The sequence below is a fragment of the Protopterus annectens genome, chromosome 8.part0 (genome assembly GCF_019279795.1).
Source record: "Protopterus annectens isolate FY-2018-M chromosome 8.part0, PAN1.0, whole genome shotgun sequence".
Taxonomy (NCBI): Eukaryota; Metazoa; Chordata; order Ceratodontiformes; family Protopteridae; genus Protopterus; species Protopterus annectens.
The window spans coordinates 1985463835-1985478024 of record NC_056741.1 but is presented as its reverse complement, the minus strand read 5'-3'; the positions used below and the strand labels follow the sequence as shown (position 1 = coordinate 1985478024).

General features: G+C 42.7%; 1 protein-coding gene across 1 annotated transcript in view; it reads left to right on the top strand.

Moving 5' to 3' along the window:
• Positions 1-14190, top strand: part of ZCCHC14 (zinc finger CCHC-type containing 14) — a 1045305-nt gene that overhangs the window by 906837 nt on the left and 124278 nt on the right. The window lies entirely within an intron of this gene.

Sequence of the window (14190 nt, the reverse complement as noted above, 5' to 3'; positions counted from 1 at the left end):
AAATTTATTCGCAAATCTGAGCAGATTTTTGTTTTCTTTCATCCCAGGTGATTGTGTTTGGCTGTTTCTAAACAAAACATCTCTTCCTGCATTTCTAAGTCCATTTAATTTTGTTATTTTATTCCATGGGAAATGTCTTTCTTCATCAATGTAAGAATTGAAATGACTGTAGAATACTGAAATGAAATGGAAAAAACTGGAATGAGGCTGGAATGGATGTCTTTATCTTTTAATTACCCAGAAATATGCTGAACAGGTGCCAGGCTCTACTTTATATGCCAAATCTTATACCTTTCAGAGTAAAAGTCTGCAAACACTAGTTTGGTTAAAAATGTGTTATGTACAGTGGAGGTAGATGTCAACAATATCCAAATCAAATCTTACTGTCCCCAATAACAGTGCTGATAACCTGAAATAGACTGAATTATAATATGTGTAGCTTCTGTACTCTTTATACTGTCTGTAAATTCTGTACTCAGAATATGAAATCTTACTATCTCCAATAACAGTGCTGGTAAACTGAAATAGACTGAATTATAATGTCCAAAGCTTCTGACCACATTATACTCAGAATTATTTATTTTCTCTTGAATAATAAAATTAATGTTCTAGAATGCTGGATATTTGACCTGACTTCTGCACTCTCTCTCAAGTGTCTGTACCAAACTTCTGTGGATTGCACTGCAGTGATTTTCTACTTATCAGTCTGAACAAACTAGCTCAAGCTCACTGTGTCTGAAGTATTTCCTAATAATAACAACCTTGTAAATTTCTACATGCCTCTTTAACATTGGTTTCCAAGCATGTTTGTACTTAATGTACGTCACATTTTATTCTTATCAGTATTCTTGACTGAAGGTTTCTGAAACATTCCTTTGTACTGAATCCACAAATAAAATGACTATATACATCTGCTTTAACATGGTTGCATTTCTAGGCCTATGCAAAGAGAGTACTGTATTTATGTCTAAGAAAATAAATTTAGGTGAAACCTAATCTTAAAGTCAGTAAAGGCTTATTCTACCAGAGCTGTTTCCTCTTCTGGTGCTTTGCACAAGGGGCTGGATACCAACTCCAGCCTTGAGGCTGCTACTTGGTCCTATGTTTATATTTTCACAAAGCATTACAGGTTGGATGTTAATTCCAGGGCCAGAGGCGGGTTTGCCAGGGCTATCCCACATGGGTTTCTGGAGGGTTTTTCCCTGCCATCCTCCTCCCAGCTTTAGTACTCTCCCTTAGGTTATGAATACTGCAACAGTGATGTGGAAGGACATAGTACAGTTGTGTAAAATCATACTATAACAGTAGATGTCCTTCTCATCACTGTTGCACTATTCGCACCCTCCCGCCTGCCCCCTCTGCTCTAGCTTGTTCTTTCTTGCCCTCCTAGCCAAGAGACTCTTCTCGTTTTTCTCCTTCAGAATGCACATGTTTTTCCTTATCTCTAGGGGCATTCTGTTCCTCCCGGGGTTTTCCATTTCTGAGTGTGTGTCTGTACATCACCTTTATGCCCTGTGCCTTGCAAAGAAAGCGTACATATGACATATGGTGCCTGTAAGTACTAAAGGCTTTGGTATGCTGGACTATCCTTGGCAGGAGATCCCTTAGGTTATGAATATTGGAACAGTGAAGAGAAGGACATCTGTCATGGTAAGATTTTACACAGCTGTATTTTCAATATCGAAAGTGTTCTGATGTTATCCTCTTTTGCTTTATACCTTTAGTCAAGACAATGAAAGGTTAAGGAAAGGAATACAGTTAAATAAATGTAAAAGGACTGACAGCATTTTTCAAGTGATGCAAGGATTCTTTTATGTATTTGTCTTCTTTTTTGGGTGTTGTGGTAGTTCACTGAACTAGCCTTGCACTATTTTCAGACTCTTGCAGAAATTAAGCATTGCAGGAAAGCATGACAACCAGCACACCCAATAATAAATGTTTTGCATGTAAATTAATAGTAGTATTAAACTTTACAGTAAACATCGTGAAATACAAATTGGCAGTAAGATTACAACATTTTAAGGTACATGCAATTATTGCGATCTCTTGTGGACAGTGATTGTCAGCACATTTCACTGTGGCGTAGCTTAAGGGTCTACTTTAGATTAACAAAAAATCAAAATGTTGAACACTCACATGAGCGGAAATTCAACAACTCGACGTTTATTTTTTTGGATCACAGTACAGTGAAGATCTGAATATTTGCCCTTTCCTCACTGTAGTGCGATCTTGGAGTTTGAATATATGTTTAGTGGGAGGTGTGGGGGGCACAGCCCCCCACAATAGCGATTTCAAGTTACTGAATTTTCGCTCAAGTGAGCGTTCGACATTTTGAAGTTTTGTCTATTTAATATAAACCCTAACTTTTAAGACAACTTGATGGTAAATGTAAGCAGTACCTGCTTAAATGTGCTACCCCTTGTTTGATTTCTATTTGGAAAGTCCACCTACAGGATTTAACTAGATACTTCTTGCTTGGACTAGACTGGTTTTGAAGAGTGAAGCTGCAGTTAAATATTAGACTTGGCATTGAGTTGGAGTGTGTTCAATTTCTACTGTGCAAAATTGCTTTCCTTTGCAACCGTGAAATTAGCATTTCATGTAGTTCCATTTTCCAGTACTTGCTTTATCCTACTCAGGACGTAGCTCAGTAATCAGTACTGCAAAATGAAGATTTAATATAGTGTAAACTGAAGAAACTCTCAGCATGGGTTATTTCATTTTGCCTTTGACATGCTGAGTTATACTAAATATTGCAAGCTGTAATTTCATTAGCGGAAGTAAGTAGCATTCATGGTCTACAAGTATCATCATCAGTTGTATTCATCTGCCAGCTACTAACACATTACTGTTAAGGTAGAAAAACAGTTGTGATGTTTTTCTGGCTGATATTCACATGACCAAACTGTCCTATATGTTGAAAACAGGAAGGTCCTTGCTGAAAAGTCAGGGTTGCAGCTTTGGCAACACTTAGCAAAGGAAGTTTACAGTAAAGCAGTTTCACTGCAGCATAGTAGTACACAGTTGGTACAGGTGGAGGAACATTAATTGACCATAGATGCAAGATGTGCATTATTTACTGTATTAAAGGTTTGGAAAAAAGTACAGGAACAGATTGCAATCCTCAGTAATATGTACAATGGAAAACTGAAATCAAGGAACAATATTATTTAGGTAACACAGCATTTACAGGGAAACTGTGAAGAGGCTGAACTTTAAAGGTAAGGTGAAGGTGGGATGTCAGCAACAGCAGCTAGATTGTCACATTTTAATATGGACTGAAATACATAATCTGATGTTAGTTTTCATTCTGTCATTAACTGTGGGGTTTGGATCCAATCCTCTGATCCAACTTGGTTGTTACTTAAGTTCGTGGCCACCAACAATGCACCAGCCCCTAACATGCTCCAGATCTCTTTTGCCACTTTCGCTATTAGATGCAGTCATCTTAAGTGATTAATTTAAATCAATAAGTGTTTTGATGTTTCCTTTTCAAATTTTATTAATAGTTAGTCCTCCCTTTTATTACACTGTGTAGTTCTTTCTTACCATAGTTGGTATTGTTTGCACTTTGTGTAAATTTTGCTACCATCATTGGTATCTCTTCCTTCTTTCTTTTTTCTTCCTTGTTTTATTAAAAAAAAGTCACTTTCTTTCTTATTATTCAATTTTTTTTTGTTAGTGTGTCTGGATGGCAGAAAAAAGCCCTTTGGGTTTTAAGACGTGGCAAAAGTGCGGGCACAGATATTCTTTGTCTGACGCTCACACTTTGTGTGCATTGTGTGGGCCTGGAACACCTTCAAGTTGATTGTGCTATTTGCAAAAACTTTAATCCGTGTGCAGTAGTGGATAGAAAAAATAAACTTATTTTGAAGGGGTTACTTCCTACTACTTTCTCAGAAGCTTTTGCTGGGGCTCAGTCCCCCAAATCAAAATTAAAGGAGCCTTCTACTAAGTCTCCTAAACCTCAAGGATCCTCGAGTCTATCATCCTCTGATCTGCCAAAGAAAAAACACAAATTGGATCCGAAGGCTACTGTGGTTCCATTGGCATTTGATCTTACAAAATCCTCCTCGGATCCAAGCACTTCAGATCACAGTCTGTTACCCAGAACCAGATATTCTCCACGTTTGGATCCGGTACCTTCCAGAGTACCTTTTTCCTTTTTGGAATGCCAGCACTCTAGGTCCCCCATCCCTAGCTTCTGCTAGTTCTTCCAGAAGTTTGACTGTAGCTGATTTGGACAGAATGATGAGGAGATTGTCTCAGTGCAGATACAGATGGGAGTTGTGCCGGCTCCTACACCTTTTGGTCAGGAAGCCCATCCTTCTAACAATTCTCTGATTTCATGTCCTTCTCTGATCCAACCAAGCGTTTCAGAGTCCCTGGATTCAAGTCTTCCGGGTCCATCTGGTTCAGATACGAAAATCTTCTTATCTTTAGATTCTAAGCTATCTCTGAGTACACAATCTCCAATATCTTTGCATCCAGATCACTCTCGGAGTAGAGGTGCCCTTGTCGGATCAGAGGTGTTAGAGTTGACTCCAAAGTTTTCGAACTTCCGCCTTGGGTAGATTGCAGTTGGGGCAGTGGGAACTGATCCTTAAGCAGAGGGGTGGTTGGTCCTCCGATAACCCTTCCCCAGAGGAATCAGTATTCCTGGAGGCCTTTGGAGTTGGCCTGTCTACCTCCTGAGTTACTCCGCCCACTGATGAGCTCATTGACTTGATCGCTAGATGGGTGTGGAAAAACTCTGACTCAGATGAGCCAATCCCCAAAAGACCAGGTCAGATTCTGGCTCCACCTGTAGGTAGGGAATTCTGGAGCAAAGGAGTGCCCGTAGATGCTATGGTAGTGGTGACAGCCACAAGGAAGGAACTTCTGTCTATCCTCCTAACAGAGTCTTGAGTGTTGGACAGATTTGGGAAGCATGTGTTTATTTCAGTAGAGTATTGGACAGATTTGGGAAGCATGTGTTTATTTCAGTGACTTTTTCCCTTGGGTCACTGAACTACCTGGCACACTTTACGAGACTACAAAGGGATTTGATAAAGGAACTGTCAGAATCCCTTTCTGGGATCACTACTGCCAAGTCTCAAACTTCTGTGGCCTCACAGTTGACTACCTACAGTCTATTTCCAATTTGTCCATGAAGCTTATATCACATGCAGATAAAGGTGCCTCAAGGGTGGCTGGTTCAGGCATTTCCATTAGGAGGCATGCCTGGATGAGCTTGTGTGATTTTACGGAGCCCTTCAAGTCCACATTTGTCAGTACACCCTTTGATGGCAGTATGTTGTTTGGCCCTATAGTTAGACACACTCTCCAGGTGTGAAAAAGGTGGGAAGACCTTCTCCTCATTGGGTGCGCATTTTCATTTACTCAAAGATCCTTGTGGTTCAAGAATTCCAGGATTTTTTCCAAGATCTACCTGGAGAGAGATTCCTCCAGGGGAAGAGGGGGGAACTCGAATGGATAACTACACCCATGTGTCAGAGGAGGCCTGCAAGGGTCCAGAGATTCCTTCTCCGATAGACCCTACCAGCACTTCTGAAAGGAGGCCAGATTGTCCCCCTCTGGAGGCAATCGGGGGTCAATTATCCCTCACCAGGGAGCATAGCTAGCTATCACAAAAGATGCGTGGGTGTGGAGGATCATTTCTCGACGTCATACAATTCCCTTTCACCCCCATCTGTATGCAAATTTCCTGATGTTCTGCCCAAAACAAAAACTGCTAGAAAAAAAGAGTCATCCAAGAAGTCCCACCAGACCATATAGAATCCAGAACTTATTCAAGATTCTTTTTAGTGCTAAAAAACAGGGGGCTGGAGACCAATTTTGGATCTCAGCTAGTTGAACAAAGCAATTCGACACACAGTTTCAGATGGTCATGGTTCAGTCCATTCTGCCTTTTTTTAGGCAAGGATGACTGGGTGTGCTCACTAGATCAAGAAAGTTCAATGTGATACCTGACAAATTGAGCAGGTCCATTCTACTACCTCATGAGTGGTCTCTCAACATCAATGTGACAGAAATGATTTTCTGTCAGTGGGGCCAGCCTTCTGCTTCTCCCCTAAGAAGTGCACCAGCTTCTTTGTCCTGATTCCCCCCACAGGGGGAATCAACAAGGGATGCTGTACTTCATGATTGCCCCCCCCCATCTCTTCTATGCTTACCCACTGACTCTTCTAATTCCCAAATTTCTGCAGAAAGCTCCCTGGTAGAAGAGCAAAGTCATCCTCATTGCACCTTAATGGCCTCTGCAGATTTGGTTCCCCTTCCTTTTGCCTCATCTGCTTTACCCACCTTAGATTGTGGATCTGATTCCAGACCTCCTGTCTCACCTGACGGGCATGACTCATCCGGATATCTCAAACCTCAAGCTAATAGCATGGTTTCTCCAATTCCATTAATAGATAGACAACCAATGCTCTCTTCCCCTGTCACTCATGTACTTTTTTATCTTCCCATAATGGTTCTACAGGAAAACTTTACAGAAGTAAATGGAAAAGGCTTGTTGTTTTGGGCGTATCAGACACATTGACCCCTTCTCATCTCCCATGCAAAGTGTTCTTGACTTTTTGGCAACGGGTTTTAATGAGGGAGTTTGCTGCTAACAGACCTCTAATTGTTGAGGAGTTATCTCCAACTTTCATATTGAGTTTGAGAGTTCTTCCTTGACTTCATCTAAGCTTTGTAAAGCCTTTTTGAGAGGTACTCTCTTGCTGAGACCTCCCTATAAAGATCATACTCCACCATGGGATTTAAATGTGGTACTGCAGGCCTTGATTCAGTCTCTGTCTGAACCAGCAAAAAAATGTGATCTTGTATTTCTGACCTGGAAAACTATTTTTTCTAGTGGCCATTACCTCCACTAGAAGAATTTCAGAACATCAAGCATTGTCCACTAAACCTCCTAACTTGATTTTTAATAAGGATAGGGTATCATTATGTACCAATCCTTCTTTCCTTCTTAAGATGGTGTCAGAATCCAATGTTAACCAGTCCATTAATCTGCAAGTCTTCTTTCCTGAATTTACAAACAAGGGTGAATATATGTTGCAGTTAATAGATGTCCACAGACAATTACGTTTTTACTTACATAGAACAAAAGAAGTTAAGAAGACAGATCAGTTTGTTTCCTTTGCAGACTCTAAATTGGGAAAATCAGTTGCAAAGGTAACTTTATCCAGATGGCTGATGGATTGCATATCAGTTATCCACAACAGATCAAATCTATTCTTACCAAGACTTTTAAGAGCCCATTCAGTTAGGTCCATAACAACTTCTTCATTTTTTCTCTGTAGAGCTGACGTGTGGCTGAAGTTTGGACCAGTCCTCATATCTTTATTATTTATTACAAACTGGATGTGGTTTTGAGGGGAAGAGCAGCCTTTGGCTCAACTGTTCTCAGGAATATCTTTTCTTGGAGTCCACCCATGAATTTAGGTAGCTGGTGACTCTGTCCCAACAGTTGAGGATAGAATGAAAATTGACATCATCAGATAAAAACGTCATGTACTTACTATAACATTCCATGTTCTGTAGTCCTATCTTGCCTTCATTCTTATATATGGGTTTGGAGCCAATCCTCTGCTCCGACTCAGCCGATTACAAAGTTCAAAGTCTCTCAGTTGGCTCCTGGCAAGGTAGGTATCCCATAGTACACTAGTAAGAATCCCCAGATCTCATTTGCCACGTCTACGAGTTCAGAAGTGCTTCTTTCTTGGCCGTGGCTAAGTTGGATAGTTTTCATTGTTCTTATTCTTATTGATATATTGGCATATAATATAGCTTAGACAAAAACGGAGAACAGCAAACAGCATGCAAACAAGAATCCACTCGAAATAACTGGAATGAACAGTCTTTAATTTACAAAAAAAACACAATTGCTTAGTTTTCATATCTTAGGTAATAGTTATTAGTAGGTAGTAAATAAAAGTGTGCTTTTGCTATTTTCTGTAGTTATTGTTGAGAACTTGTTGTCCGTTTCTAGGCCTGTTTTGTTCTCTAAGTGGCATCACTTCTGTGTGAATGTTTTTCAGATATTTTCTATTAGCGTAGGTCCGCGTTTGTGTTGGGACCTTTTACTCTAGTATTGTTTTTCATTAGAATACCTTTTTTGTGTGTGCAGTGTTTACTATTGGCTAATTTGTAGCCTATTATTTAAAAAAATTACAGTTTGTAGTATACTTGCTGACTTAGCGTTTCCCTTTTTCTGTGACAGCTAGGTCCGTTTAAGTTAGAGGACCTAGTCCTCTATTATCCTTTTCTGGTGTTGTTCCTATTCAGGGCTAGGCCCATTTAAGTTAGAGGACCTAGTCCTCTGTTTTTGCTCGTCTGTGTGTGTGTGTTATATTTAGCATGGCTAGGCCCGTTTAAGTTAGAGGATCTTGTTCTCTTGTCTGTCTTTGATGGTGTTGGTTATTAGTAAGCATGTCTAAGGAGTCTAAAGATCATAAAACTTCGGGTTTTAAAAAGTGCCTTAAGTGCTCCCAAAAAATGTCTATAACTGATGGGTGTAGTAACTGTGTTTACTGGCTCGGACCCATTCATCTGCAGGAAGCTTGTTCTTTCTGTCACTCATTCAGCTCTCGAGTTCTCCAAGAAAGGAAGAACAAGCTTATCCTGAAAGGTCTCCTTAAGCCTTCCTTTGAGGAGGATTTAGCCAGCTCGTCATCCTCACACTCCAAGTCTCCTTTAAAGAAAGAGAAGGTCAAGTCGGCCAAGAGACATTTTCCTGCACCAACTATTTTGTCTGGACCTCCTCAGAAAGTTTTGATATTGGATGAGACTTCTACCTCTTCGGTTCCACTGAACTCGGAGCCGGTCGAGGTTATTGATATTGACACTGCAGTGTCGGCTCCAAGTTTTTTTGAGCCAACCACTGAGAAATTGCCTCTGATCTGGTCCAAAGAGTTATTGCCGGTCTCCCCAACCTTAAGATCTCCCATACTGCAGAGATCTAGGTCGCCTACTCTGTCATCCAGATCCTCCAAGAGCCTTTCAGAAGAGGATGTGGCGAGAGTAGCGTTTAGCCTCTTGAAGTCATCTGCTTTACCAAAATTATTGCTTGCTCTGACCCAATCGGTTCCGGAGCCATCTAAGATCATTCCCCCCTGTTGCTGTTCCTCCTCCGAGCCATGTTGGTCCTTTGGAGCCAGAGCTTTCGGTGTCACTTGTGGTGGAACCCTCGGTTCCTGCACCCCTTGTGTCTGTCTCGGAGCAGAGTTCCACTCTGACACCTTCGGCGCCGTCCTTGGTGTCTAGGAGCTGGAGCTCACCAGTCGGCCCCGACAGGGACGCTTGGACCCAAACTTCGGTTATGAGCCTACCTCTCGGTGCATTGGCTAGGTTGAGCTTGGATCCAACATCCTTCTTGGAGCCTATCGCTTTGAAGCCGAGGATTTACTTCCATTTCCTCGGAACTGGAGCTGTCCTCGGAGCCAGAGAGATCTGCATTCGAGATGATGAGGAGCGTGCTGTCCAGGTCATCATCTCTGCACAAGGGCACTGATGTTCTTCCCCCTCAAGCACCGACCTCTGTCTCAGCACCATCTCTCTCTCAGCAGCAGAGATCTGCAGCTTCAGGAGCCCCCATTGGGTGGCCCCCAGTCTTCCGAGACCTCCCCAGAATATCCATCTGAGGAGCCCCCTCGGAAGAAGACTTGCAAGAGGAAGCATGTAGACTCTCTGGATGAGTCCATCACCTCAGAGACTGACCTTGAGGAGTCAGAAGAGTCCCCTAGGTCGTCCTTTGTAGATGTCTTAGAGATCCTGAAACAGAGAGGTGGCTGGCCCACTGTCACCGCTTCTGATGAGGAGTCAGTGTACCTGAAGGCTTTCGGGTCTCACCCTTCAGCCTGTTGAACGTCTCCAGCTTTTGATGAGCTCCTGGACCTAGTTAGTCGAAAGGTGTGGGAAACTCCTTATGCCATGGAACCAGTCCCCAGAAGGCTCAACAAATTTCTCTCAGCCTCCAACGAGAACGAGTTCTTAACCAAAGGTGTGCCTGTAGATGCCATGGTGGTGGCGGTAGCAGCCACAAAGAAGGAATTAGCGGAGACTTCTACATCTGTCCATTCACCAAACAAGGAGTCTCGAAATGATGAATAGATATGGGAAGCATAGCTTCTCTTCAGCGGCTTTCACTCTCAGATCGCTGAATTACCTTACCCAGGTCAGCGGGGTCAGGAGTTTCCCTTAGAAGGCACTCCTGGATGCGCTTATATAACTTTGTGGAGCCTTTCAAATCTACTTTTACCAATGCCCCCTTTGATGTTCCTCTTTGTTTGGACCAAAGGTAAAAGATGCACTCACCAGGTGTGAGCAGGAAGTTAAAACTCTCTCTGCCGTGGCAGTAAGTTTTTTCGTCCCTTCTAGACCATACTCCAAGGGTCAGAGACGCGGAAAAATGTGGTTCAAGAAATCCCAGACATTTTTCCCGGACGCACAGGGTGATTCCTCCTGCAGAGGCAGAGGAGGAGGAGTTAATGGTAGACGTCGCTCTAGAGGCATGGGGTTGTCCGCAAAACCAGGGTGGATGCGATTCCTTTCGTGGTCGTCCCTATCAGCGCTCCTGAAGTGGGGCCCGACTGCGCTTCTCTGGAGCCAGTTGGGGGTCGCTTATCTTTGTATCCAGAAGCCTGGCTCAACATCACCCAAGACAAGTGGGTACAAAGAATAATCACCAGAGAATACACTCCATACCCTTCTTTCTCCCACATCATACCACCAAGAAGATCACAGAATATTCCACCCAATCACAGGGATCAAGCAACCATAGAAATTAAAAAGTTGCTTACAAGGAGAGTCATCCAGACCATCCCCACAGACCAGATAGGATTCGGAACTTACTCCAGATTCTTTGTAGTGCCAAAATGAACAGGGGACTGGAGACCCATTTTAGACCTCAGCAAATTAAACGAATCAGTGAAGAAGTCCAAGTTCCGAATGGGAACTCTGCAGTCGATACTCCCTCTGTTAGGGAAAGACAATTGAATGTGCTCCATAGACCTCCAAGATGCGTACTACCACATCAGAATGGACAGCGCATCAAGGAGTCATTTACGCTTTCGACTGGGAGCCAGTCATTACCAATTTTGTGCTCTGCCCTTTGGTCTCACCACAGCCCCCAGGGTGTTCACCAAATGCATGGCGGTAGTGACAGCTCACTTGAGACATCTCGGATTCCAAGTGTTTCTGTATTTGGACAACTGGATCCTGGCTGCCACCACCAGACATCTACTTCTACAAGCCAGGGATTCAACCATTCAGCTCTGCACCCAACTAGGGATTACAATAAATTGGGAAATGTCTGCCTTGTCGCCCTCTCATTATGTGACTTTTATAGGTGCAGAAATAGACACAGTCGCCATAATGGCTCATCTTCCCGCAGACAGAATTCAAAATCTCAGACGACATCTATACCCCCTACTTCCTCAACAAAGAGTCAAAGCCAAGACAGTGCTGAAACTTTTAGGGACCATGGCTTCTACCATAACCCTAGTTTCACTAGCCAGATTACATGTGCGAATCCTTCAATGGCTACTCTTTTCTCAGTGGTGTCTCCAACAGCTGCCTCCGTCTCACCATATTCTGATAAGGGAATCATGCAAAAGGACCTTCACTGGTGGATTTAGCCTGATCAACTAACGACAGGAACACCATTCCTTCCTCGTGAACCTGTTGCTACTGTGACCATGGATGCCTTCCAGATTTGGGGGCAGGGGGGATTATCTAGGCAGGACTGTACAAGGCACATGACAAGATCACAAGGCTCACCTGCATAACAATATACTAGAGATGAGAGCAGTGCTACTAGCATTGCAAGCATTTCACGACTTTCTTCCTTTAGGGACAATAGCAATCCAATCAGACAATATGTCAGTGGTATGGTATTTAAACAAGCAAGGAGGAACCAGTTCTTACCCCCTATGTCGAGAGGCTCTTCGTGTTTGGCAGTGGGCAATATCTTCCCAGTGCTTTCTAGTAGCAATGCATATCCCAGGGACAACCAGTGTAATAGCCGACAAGCTCAGCAGGGCAACCTTGATGCCTCATGAGTGGTCTCTGAATCAGAAAGTCGTGGAGCAGATTTTCCGCAAATTCTGACAGCCTTGCTGCAATCTGTTTGCAAGCCCAATCAAAGCCAAATGCAGCAGCTGCTACTTCCTTATCCCCCCCCTCCGGGGGAGACACCCAGAGACGCACTTGTTCATAGTTGGCCTCCGGGACTTCTTTATGCATTTCCCCCCTTTCCGCTCATATCAGAAGTGATTGAGAAAGCAAAGTCCTTGGGAAGCAGAATGATTCTGATAACTCCTTACTGGCCTCATCAGATTTGGTTCTCCTTTCTTGGGCCTCATCTTTTAGACGATCCATGGACTCTGGACACAGTTCCAGACCTCTTGACACACATGTCAAGCACCCACCACCCCTGCCTCCACACCCTCAACTTGACAGCGTGGTTACTCCACTTCCATCCCTAGTCAGGCTTCATGGTTTTTCACCTGCAGTTACCCATATCCTCACATCTTCCCACAAACCTTCCACGAGGAAATTATATGCTAGCAAATGGAAAAGATTCTCTATTTGCGCAAAAGAGAAAAATGTAGATCCTTATACAGCATCCATTTCTTTGGTATTGGAATTCCTAACTTGGCTTTTTCACCAGGGATCAGCTGCTGCTACAATCAAAGTTCAACTGGCAGCAATATCCAATTTCCATTTAGGACATGAGCCTAATCTTATGGCTCACAGATTGTGTAAGACTTTCCTTAAAGGCACTACCTTGCTAAGACTGCCCATTCAGGAACTTGTGTCTCCTTGGGATCAAAATTTCGTTCTGTCCAAACTTAGTTCCTCGCCTTTTGAACCCGCATATTCTTGTGAACTGAAGTTCCTGTCTTGGAAGACTATTTTTCTAGTAGCTATTACATCCGCCAGAAGAGTGTCAGAGTTACAAGCACTGTCAGTCAAACCTCCTTACTTGATTTTTCATAGAGACAGAGTTTCCCTTCGCACAAACCCATCTTTCATACCCAAGGTTTGCTCTGTCTAATTTGAATCAAACTATCGAACTGCCAGTATTTTTTTCTAATCGCTCACAGTGCAGAATATAAATTTCATCAACTTGATGTTCACAGACAGTTAAGGTTCTGTCTTCATAGAATGAAGGAACTTGGAAAATCAGACTAATTGTTCGTATCCTTTTCTGACACTAGGATGGGTGTACCAGTTTCTAAGAAACTCTATCAAATTGGAAATCATATTGTATCTCGTTTATTTACTCTTCCAATGGCAAGCAACTTCCGTTTAAAGTTAAGGCTCATTCAACCAGATCCTTATCCACATCTGCTGCTTTTCAAGCCAGAGTTCCAATTGACAGTATTTGTGCAGCAGCAGCTTGGGCTACCCCTCATACTTTTATTACTCATTACAAATTGGATTTGACCTAAAGGGGTAGAGCCTCCTTTGGTTCCACGGTTCTTAGGAGTATATTCCCATGAGCCACCCGAGAAAAAGTTGCTAGGGACGCTGTCCCATATGTAAGAATGAAGGCGAGATAGAACTACAGAACATAAAGAAGTTATGTACTCACCATAATGTTCCATGTTTGTAGTCCATCTCGCCCTTCATTCTTACGAACCCACCCACCAACCCCCGTCCATGTATCCTTGGAGGATCTGGAGACAAGATAGTATTGCTTCTTTGTAGGGTGGAGACCTTTCATCCAGTTGTTCCATGTGGAAAACTTTTCTATCACTTTTATAGTCAGCAGCAAACAAGATCTGGGTATTCTTACTAGTGCACTATGGGATACCTACCTAGGCACGAGCCAACTGAGAGACTTTGAGCTTTGTAATCGGCCGAGTCAGAGCCAAGGATCGGCTCCGAACCCATATGTAAGAGTGAAGGGTGAGATGGACTACAAACATGGAACGTTATGGTGAGTACATAATTTCTTTATCTGTGTTATCCATTTTCATTCTTTCTCAACTTCCCACCCACCAACCCCCAACCTTTTTCACAGATGATTTCTGGAAGAACAAGAGCATGTAACAATACTGCTGTCCCTCATTTTAAGCTCCAGATATAGTTTCTTCTGTAAGGAATATATATTAGTACTTCCTACTTTAGGTAAAACAGCAAACAAGATCTGGGGTATGTTAGGAGTTGGTGTATTAT